Source organism: Vicia villosa, unplaced genomic scaffold (genome assembly GCF_029867415.1).
Source record: "Vicia villosa cultivar HV-30 ecotype Madison, WI unplaced genomic scaffold, Vvil1.0 ctg.001196F_1_1, whole genome shotgun sequence".
Classification (NCBI taxonomy): domain Eukaryota; kingdom Viridiplantae; phylum Streptophyta; class Magnoliopsida; order Fabales; family Fabaceae; genus Vicia; species Vicia villosa.
The window spans coordinates 492,604-501,670 of NW_026705529.1; positions in this window are offsets into that span (position 1 = coordinate 492,604).

Genomic DNA, 9,067 nt, shown 5'->3' on the forward strand with positions numbered 1-9,067 from the left:
AACACAGTATCCTCCAACCACCTAGCTTCCCAAAAAGGAGTTTTGTAACCATCATGAATTGTAAACCTACATTTCTCAACAACAGGGTCAAACAAAGACAAAGCACCAATCTTTAATAAATCCTTCCACCAAAAGGAGCAAGAAGAAGGAATATTATAGTCTCTTTCTACACAAAACACCTGTCATACCCCAAAATTTGCCCACACTTTTAAAAAATTCAAAACTATTTCAAAAATTGGATTTTTATAAAATATCGGGTTCATTTACATTTGACATTCTGAATTTTATAAATATTCGGTTTAAAGTCTATTTTAAAAATATAATAGTTTACCCTTAAATTGTTATATTTTAATAAATAGCAAAATGCTGACCGATGCTTCATAAACTTTCAATTGGCTTTTTATTTCGAATAAATAATATAGCACAATTGGTAAGGAGGTAAGGTTTACAAGTACAAGGTCATAGGTTCGAATCTTACAGCTAACATTTTTCCTTTTTCTTTTGTTTTTAACCTTAGTTCTAGCATTTCACTTTTTATTCAAAAAAATCACAAAAAAAAAATTTATTATTTAAATGTCATTTTTGTATTTCTATATTCAGTATTTAAAAAAAAATGTTTTTTCCCCCCACTTTTTATTCACAAAAATAACCAAAAATTGTTATAAAATAAAAAAGAATCAAACAATATTTTTTTGTCACTTTTTCCTTAGTTTTTATTACTAATAGTAGAATTTTTTTTTTATAATTATGTTATTAGTAAATTTCAAAAAACTTTCCAAAACATGTAGAGACAAAATCTCCAAGCATTCCAAAATTCCCAAGACAAAGTGGTACAAGAGCCATATTTCAAGAAACTAACAATTGTGACTTGATTTTGAGACTATAAAAAGAGGTACAAGAGCCATATTTCAAGAAACTAACAATTGACCCTTTCAAATCCTCACACCACAAGTTTATAGATCCCACAATAACAACAATTCTTCACTAAAAAAAAACCCATTCCATTACCATAAGCAAAACTTTCACACAAAACCAATATTCATTATTCTCACCGAAAAATCTATATCGTCAAATCAAACTTCATCAATTCAACCTCTAACAAAACCAACACCTTCAGATCCATTCACACTAACAAACCTTTTACTACAAAACCAACAAAGCCAGCCACATAATCGACACCAAAAATCACTTGCAATTTTCTATTTGTTTTTGTTTTTCAGGACATGAAGAAGAGAGGAAGCATGAAATAGAAGAAAACCAAAAATCTAAAAAAAAATGCTTTTTATTATCTCACGCCTGATGCATATATTGGTTATATTTATTTTGTTTTGTATTCTAAATAATAGCCATGTGTCACGTAACCATTGGTTTGTGGTATAGTTGAAAAGTCAAGGAAAGCATTTTTAAATCCTTTGTTTTTACGAATCGTGGAAGCTACAGGAGAAAGAATTGGTCCTTGTTTCATCTACCTTTTTTTTTCTTCCTCATTTTTTGTTTTAACATTTCTATTATTTATTTCAATTAATAATTTAATTCATTTAATGTGTTTTATTGTAACATTAGTTCTTGCATATCTATTATTCAAAATGTAAAACTTTTTTCCTTTAAATTATTTAGTAGTCATGTAATTAGATACTTTAATTTTCTCTTTATTTCTTTTTTAACATTTTTTAGAGTCTTATGGATTAATTTCAACTTTCTCTTAATTAAATTTTTTTTTTCTTATCAATATTTGTCCGTGTTTTATTTTGTCATTTATTCATCTATTATTTTATGCATTGTCACTAATATTTTATTTTGATTATAAGGTACTACACTTGAGGCTTTCGGACTTTTACAGACATCTACAGTCTCCATTTCATTTTTTGAACATTTGTCTTTTCATTTTCATTTGGTTTTGTAATAATTGTAATAATTTTTATTCCCGTTTGGCAATTTGTAATCCCCCTCCCGAAGCCATGTAATAGTGTAGGAACTCTACTTTCCGTATTTTAATTTTTTGTACAAATATTAACTGTTAGATGTATGGTTAATAGGATTGCATGGAAAGACTAAAATTGAACATAGCTAACTAACTCAAGATAATAAATAATTGAATCTAAAACACGTGATTGCCGCACACACTCACCTCTAGGGTACGCCCCTCTTTGTTGCCTTACAAATTAAACGGTCATGTCCCTCGAATGTGAGGATACTCTTAGCAGGGTTACCTACGAATAAAAATCATCATAAAAGATCATAGACCCTTCGAGTTGCCTACGGTAAAAATGATCTTGTCCCTCGATGTTGCCTTTGATTAAATGATGATAGTCCCTTCGAAATGCTAAAGTATCCTCATAAGTTGCCTTCTATGACCACTTGATGACCCTTCGATGACCCGCACGTCCAATATAACAAGGATTTCCTACTTCTATATAGTATGGATGATCCTGAGAATCGTAAAAAGTTTAGAAAAAGACCAAGTAGTTAGGGTAGTGCTCTTAACCTGCCTAGCTCAATAAAAGAACATCTCTTCAGTACTATTTCAAAAAAACTAAGGCTATGCATTTACGCTAAAGTCCTTATGTTCCTTTCAAAACAAACAAAACATGAGCTAAGCAAGTTAAGAGCCCGTAGATAACTACGGATGAAAAGGGTGCTTACACCTTCCCTTTTCATAACTTACCCCCCCGAGCCCGTTTTCTTTCAAAAGGGTCTTTTTCTGTACTTTTTGCCCTTCCTAACATTGGACAAAATAAAAGTCGGTGGCGACTCATGCTCACCGCAACATTGTTGCATCTTATAAAAATAAAAGTCAGTTCACCGAGTTACAACACCTTAGATGATAAATCTCCATATCGCGATTTTAAAACATCAAACCACAAAGAATTTTGACCTTGAAGAATCCTCCATCTCCATTTATTAAGAAGAGCTAAATTGAAAAAAGCCATATTTTTCACTCCAAGACCCCCTTTAATAAAAGGAAGATTAACTTCCTCCCATCTCACCTAATGAATGGTTCTTTTATCCCTCACTCCCCCCCCCACAAGAACTTACTTTGGATACTCTTGAGTTTTTTTACAATGGTGCTCGGAGCTTTGTAGAATGATAAAGTGAAAATGGCTAAGGAACTAAGCACGGATTTTAAAAGAGTGATCCTACCTCCCAAGTTCAAGAAGCGATTCGTCCATCCTTCCAAGCGATTCTTCAACCTTAGCACAAGAGGGGTCCATGTAGATTCCTTTCTAGGATTGAAACCAATGGGGATGCCAAGGAAATAAAAATTGCTATCTTCCATCCTACATGAAAACAAGTGAGAAACGGCCTCCAAAAAATAACAATTTGAGTTAATACCAATCAATTTGCTTTTGTGGTAGTTTATGCCTAAACCCGAAACAATTTCGAAGGCCCGGAGAACCGCCTTTAACGCCCACACGTGTCTCCAACTACCATCCCCCACCAATAAAGTATCATCCGCAAATTGAAGCAAATCCACCTTACAACCTTTAATATCAAAACTATTAAATTCTCCAAGCTCGATGGATTTTCTCACGAGACCCGCTAGACCTTCCGCCACCACAACATATAAAAAAGGAGATAAAGGATCGCCTTGCCTCAAACCCCGGGTAACCACGAACTCCTTTGTGGGACTACCGTTAACCAAAACCGACATGCTACTATTGAACACTAAGAGCTCCATCCATTGCATCCATTTCTTACCAAACCCCATCCTTTTTAACATATATCTAAGAAAGCTCCAACTAACTTTATCGTATGCCTTTTCAAAGTCAACTTTAAAAAGCATGCAATTTTTACCTTCTTTCCTTGCATAATCCACCACTTCATTCGCCACTAACACGCCATCCAACAATTGTCTTCCGGGAACAAACGCACTTTGACAAGGGGAGATGATGGAATTAAGTACCCTTTTAAGTCTCCCCGTCAACAATTTTGCCACCACCTAATACAAGCATCCCACCAAGCAAATAGGCCTATAATCATCCAAGCTTAAAGGGTTGTTAGTCTTCGGAATCAAAGAAAGAAAAGATGAAGTGATAGCCTTGGAAACGGATTTTCCATAAAAAAAATAATTAAAGAACTTCAAAAAATCGTTTTTAATAAAAGACCAACATTTCTTTATGAAAAGAAAGGAATACCCATCCGGACCCGGGCTTTTATCCTCCCCACACTCCCAAACCGCTTCCTTATTTTCTCCTTCAAGAAAAGGTTTTTCTAAATCCACTGCTTCCTCCGCACTAATGGATTTAAAGAAAATACCTTCCAACACCGGTCTATCCTCCTCCGTTTCGATGAATTTATAGCCAAAGTGATTCCAAACCTCTTCTTTAACCTCCTCCACCGATTCCTTAATACCTTCGGGTGTGTTAATCGGACCTAAATGATTTTGACGTTTTCTTTGTTTCATCACTTTGTGAAAAAAACCACTATTAGCATCTCCCTCTTTTAGCCACTTAGTTCTTGAGTTTTGGATAAACATATTTTCTTTGATCCTAAGGTTCTTCCAAAAGTTTCCATTTGCCTCTTTTCTCAACTCAAGATTAGCTAAGAAGGAAGAACAAGAATCCGTGTCCAACCTATCATCCGCCAAATTTAAATCACGCACACACTCTTCCAACTCCAACTCTATCCTCCCAAACACCTCCTTGTTCCACTCCTTTAATTTATCTTTTAAAAGCCTAAGTTTTTCCTTCAATACGAAATCACCTCTTCCCTCCACCTCCATTCCCTTCCATTCCTTCTCCACAAATGGTATAAAAGAATCTAAGGAGAACCATTCATTGTTGAATTTAAATGGTTTCGGTCCCCAATTAGCAACATCCGTCTTTATCCAAATCGGGCAATGGTCCGAAATATCTCTATCCCCTATCAATTGACCCACCACCTCCCATCTATTGATAATGACACTAGATAAAAGAAATCTATCAATCCTACTCTTCGCCTTTCCATCCCCGCTAAACCAAGTGTATTTTTTCCCTTTACATGGTACATCCACCAAAGAAGATCTATCAATAAATTCCACAAACAATTCCACCTCTCTAATATTTACCATCCCAACCTTGCCCTTTCGTTCTTTCCTATCTTTCACGGCGTTGAAATCTCCTCCCACAATTCATTCCCCATCTTTGTATGATTCCTCCAAAGTTAAAATTTCCTCCCACAAAACCTTTTTTTTATGTAAATCACATGAACAGTACACGTTAATCACATAATAAAGATTATTATTCCACCTCAATTTGATTCCCAAAAAAGCTTCTCCCTTGAAACTAAACAAAACTTCCATGTTGTCGTTGTTCCACAATGTAAGTAAACCCCCCGATCTTCCCATCGAGTTAGAAAAGGAATAACCAACATTCGGATGTGTCCAAAAACTCTTTGCAATCTCTTCTCTCATGCTTGTCACCTTTGTTTCTTGGATTAAAAAAATATCCGTTTTTCCCTTCATGATAAGAGAGCATATCCTCCTCCTTTTGAGTGCATTCACTCCCCCTCTAATATTCAACGATCCTAAAATCATTGATTATCGCAAATGACCTCCTTCCTTCCTCCATCTCCTATGTCCCCCCCTTTTCTAACTTCTCAATTTTGGACTCTAGATTCCTACGACCCTTCCTATCGACCACTCCCAACGCCACCATAGCCGACCATAATTTTTCGGTCATATTGTTCTCCAAAAACTTCAATTGTCTATCGTTATTCCTATCGCTACCGCGAAAAATGGATCAGAGCCGCCACTAATATATTTATCCCATCGAGGGAAAGGAATACCAGGAAACCTAACTCAAACAAGAACAAGGTCTTTCGACCAGAGAATCTAGGTACGGGAGTCGGTTACGCGAGGGGAAGGTACTAGCACCCCTCACGCCCATCGTACTCGATGGTATCCACCTATGTTTGTTTCTATCTAAAGGGTGCGTATCTATGTCTGAAACCTAAATGCGAATGAATGCAAAAGAAATACGGGGAAAATAAGGAATTATTTACAAGTGTGCTCGCTTAGGCCCCGCGACCCAATGCCTACGTATCCCTTACAAGGAATCAGAGCGACCGTAGTTCAGCTCCATAGTTTCCATTTGTTTTGTGTTTTTTAGTTGAACAGAGGTTAAGGTCACAATCCACGATGCTCGACCTTTGGAGACTTATACGCCTACTTTGGAATGGACTCAACATGTTCTTAAGCGTCTAACAAGGCAAAAGAGTGAACTTGGGTTTGTGTTTTTTATGTAACTACATGATGAACAAAACCCAATACAAGGTTTCGCACCACTTCGTCACTTTGTTTTAATTCGAGCCTTTATTAGGTGTTTTAAATGTTTTTGGTTGAGTATTTTTTAAGGGGATTTACTTTGCGATTTGAATCACATAAGAATGTATAATGATCGAGAAGTAGATTAGGGAATGAATCCCACTCACTTCTATCCCATTATATAATGTTCAAGAAACAGATTAGGGAATGAATCCCACTCATTTCTATCCCGTTAATTAATGTTCGAGAAACAGATTAGGGAATGAATCCCACTCATTTCTCTCCCATTAAGTAGTGACCGAGAAACAGATTAAGGAATGAATCCCACTCATTTCTATGCCACTAAGTGATTGAGAAACAGATTAGGGAATGAATCCCACTCAATTATCTATCACTTTCTTAATGTGATTCACATCTCTATTTGTTAATGTTTTAATGTTGAAAAGAAAAAAGAATGAATAAAGGGGAACTAACCTATTCTCTAATCTAAGTTATTCTAATTCCTATTTCTAAAGTTAACATGGTGACTAAATTCTAAAAGGAGCATTAAAATGGTATTAACAAAGTAGGCCAAAAATATGGCCAAAGGCTAAGCAACAAAATCACACAACAATTATACAAAAATAACACAGGAATAGTACAAAAACAATTCAAGCATTAGTACAAAGTTAACCTAAAAAATACTACTATTTTTATGACCTTTTTTTTTTGTGTTATGGGAATTCTAATTCAAGTCTAAATTGTGCTAAAAATCCTAAATTTTAAAAAGCCTAAACTAGTATTTTTTTTTTGAGGTTTTTTATGTCATCTATTACCTAAAAGAAATATGAAGCTAACTAATTAAAACAATTAAATCTAAAATGATTTTTTTCATGAATCAGGGGGGTGAAACACTAGAAATATGGTATATACAGCAATGAGGGCGCTAGGCCCAAGGGGTTAAACCAAACAACATGTTTTTTGTTCTTTCATATTTTCTCTATGTCCAAAACGGAGGTGTGATGGGCCAGGTGGGGTGAAGTATGGCCAATTCGTGTGAAGCCCAAGCTAGTCCATCATCAGATTTTCTAATCAGATCCAATTGACTCAAATCTTATGCTAATTTCTAATTAGTATTCATTAATTAATATCAATCAAATAATTAATTATCTAAATCTCAATTCAGATTAATTCAATAAAAAAACATATGCTAAAAAAATATATAGAATGGGGAATCAGGGTTATATTACCCTGTGACGAATCAGCTTCTCCGAGCTTCTTCTCCCTCACTCGCGAGCAAGCGGCGGCCGGCGATACCTCTCCCTTTCCGATCGAGAACAACTCGCAAACGCGATTGACCTCTCTCTCCTCTCGTCTCTTTCATCTTTCAATTCGTTTCTAGAATCTCAATCTATCTCGTTCCCCTCTCACGTCGCCTCGCTCTCGACTCACGTTATCCTCTCAATCGATTGTAAAACGCACTCAACGAATCGAAGACGGAGGTTATGGTTCACCAATCGGAGTAATTCCGGTGCTTCTCCAAATTGACGAACGGTGAGAAGTCCAGCGAACAGTCTCCAAGGTCTCAAGTATGCTTCGCTTTTAATTCTTCTTCTTCTTCTTCTTCTTATTTTGCTCGTTTCTGGATCTTGACGTGATGCTATTGTTGCTCGCAGATTGAAGATTTGATGAGACTGTTGAAGAACGTTGCGACGTTGCTGAAGATTATGCTGATGAAGATTGTGGTGAGATTGATTGAAGTTGCTGCAGAGGATATGGACGGAATCGGTGATGATATGGAGAATTAAAGAAGCATGTGTGCGAAGCGTGTGATAGTTTTCTTTTTTTTATTTCTTCTGCAGATCAATGATTGAGTGGTGAAGATGCAGTGGTTCGAAGAAGTCTGTTATAGATTGTTGAAGATTGGAGGAAGAGATTGAAATTGATTTTCTAGAAATCTTTTGTATGATGAAGAAGATGAAGAAGGTTGAAGATGATATCAAGGAGTTTGTTATCGGTTCAAGATTTTCAGCCAGAGAATTCTGTTACCGATTTTTGTTGATCAAAGAAAGATGAAGAGAGTGAATTTTGAAGGATGAAGAAGAGATAAAGATGTGTGAATCTGTGGAGAGAAAGTTGGTTGAGTGATGATTATTATGAATGAAGAAGCTCTGTAGATGATGGAGAGTGATAATGGTGGGAGAGAAATGAAGATGAAGGTGGTGAAAATGAGAGAAGGGAGGAGATGGAAACAGAGTGAAGAATGGTTGAATAGAAGAGTGAAGATGATGAATGGAAGTGAAGGGTGTGAGTGAACGATGGTGAAGAATCTTCTGGATTGGAGGGAAGTCTGTTTATAGAGGTTGAAGGTTAGTTCCACTTCTCTTATTTTTCTGTTAGGAATCGGTTGATGGTTAGAAATCAGTTTGAGTCAGTTATGAATTCTATTTTTTTTAGTTTGTCATGTGACTGAAAGTTAGTTAGGGTATGTTATTTCTGTTAATGGTTAGTTAGGATATAGTTGGAGCTGTATTGAATGGTTAAGTGCAGGTTCTTGTTTGAATGTAGATTTTGGTGGGTATCTGAACTGATGTGAATATGGACTATTTTGAGTTGTACGAACATGTATGCCCTTCTTTTCTTTGAATTATGCTGAAGTTAGTAGCTTGTCTTGAATGCAGTATGTAGTTTATATGGTGTTATGAACTTATGTATTGGCTTGAAATAATGTACACTTGATGTGAAAGCTTTAAGTATGACCTGATGCCTTATGTACTTTGGCTTATTCCACCGATTAATTTCTCTTATGTATACTGACATGGCAAATTTTGGTGTCTTTGGTTG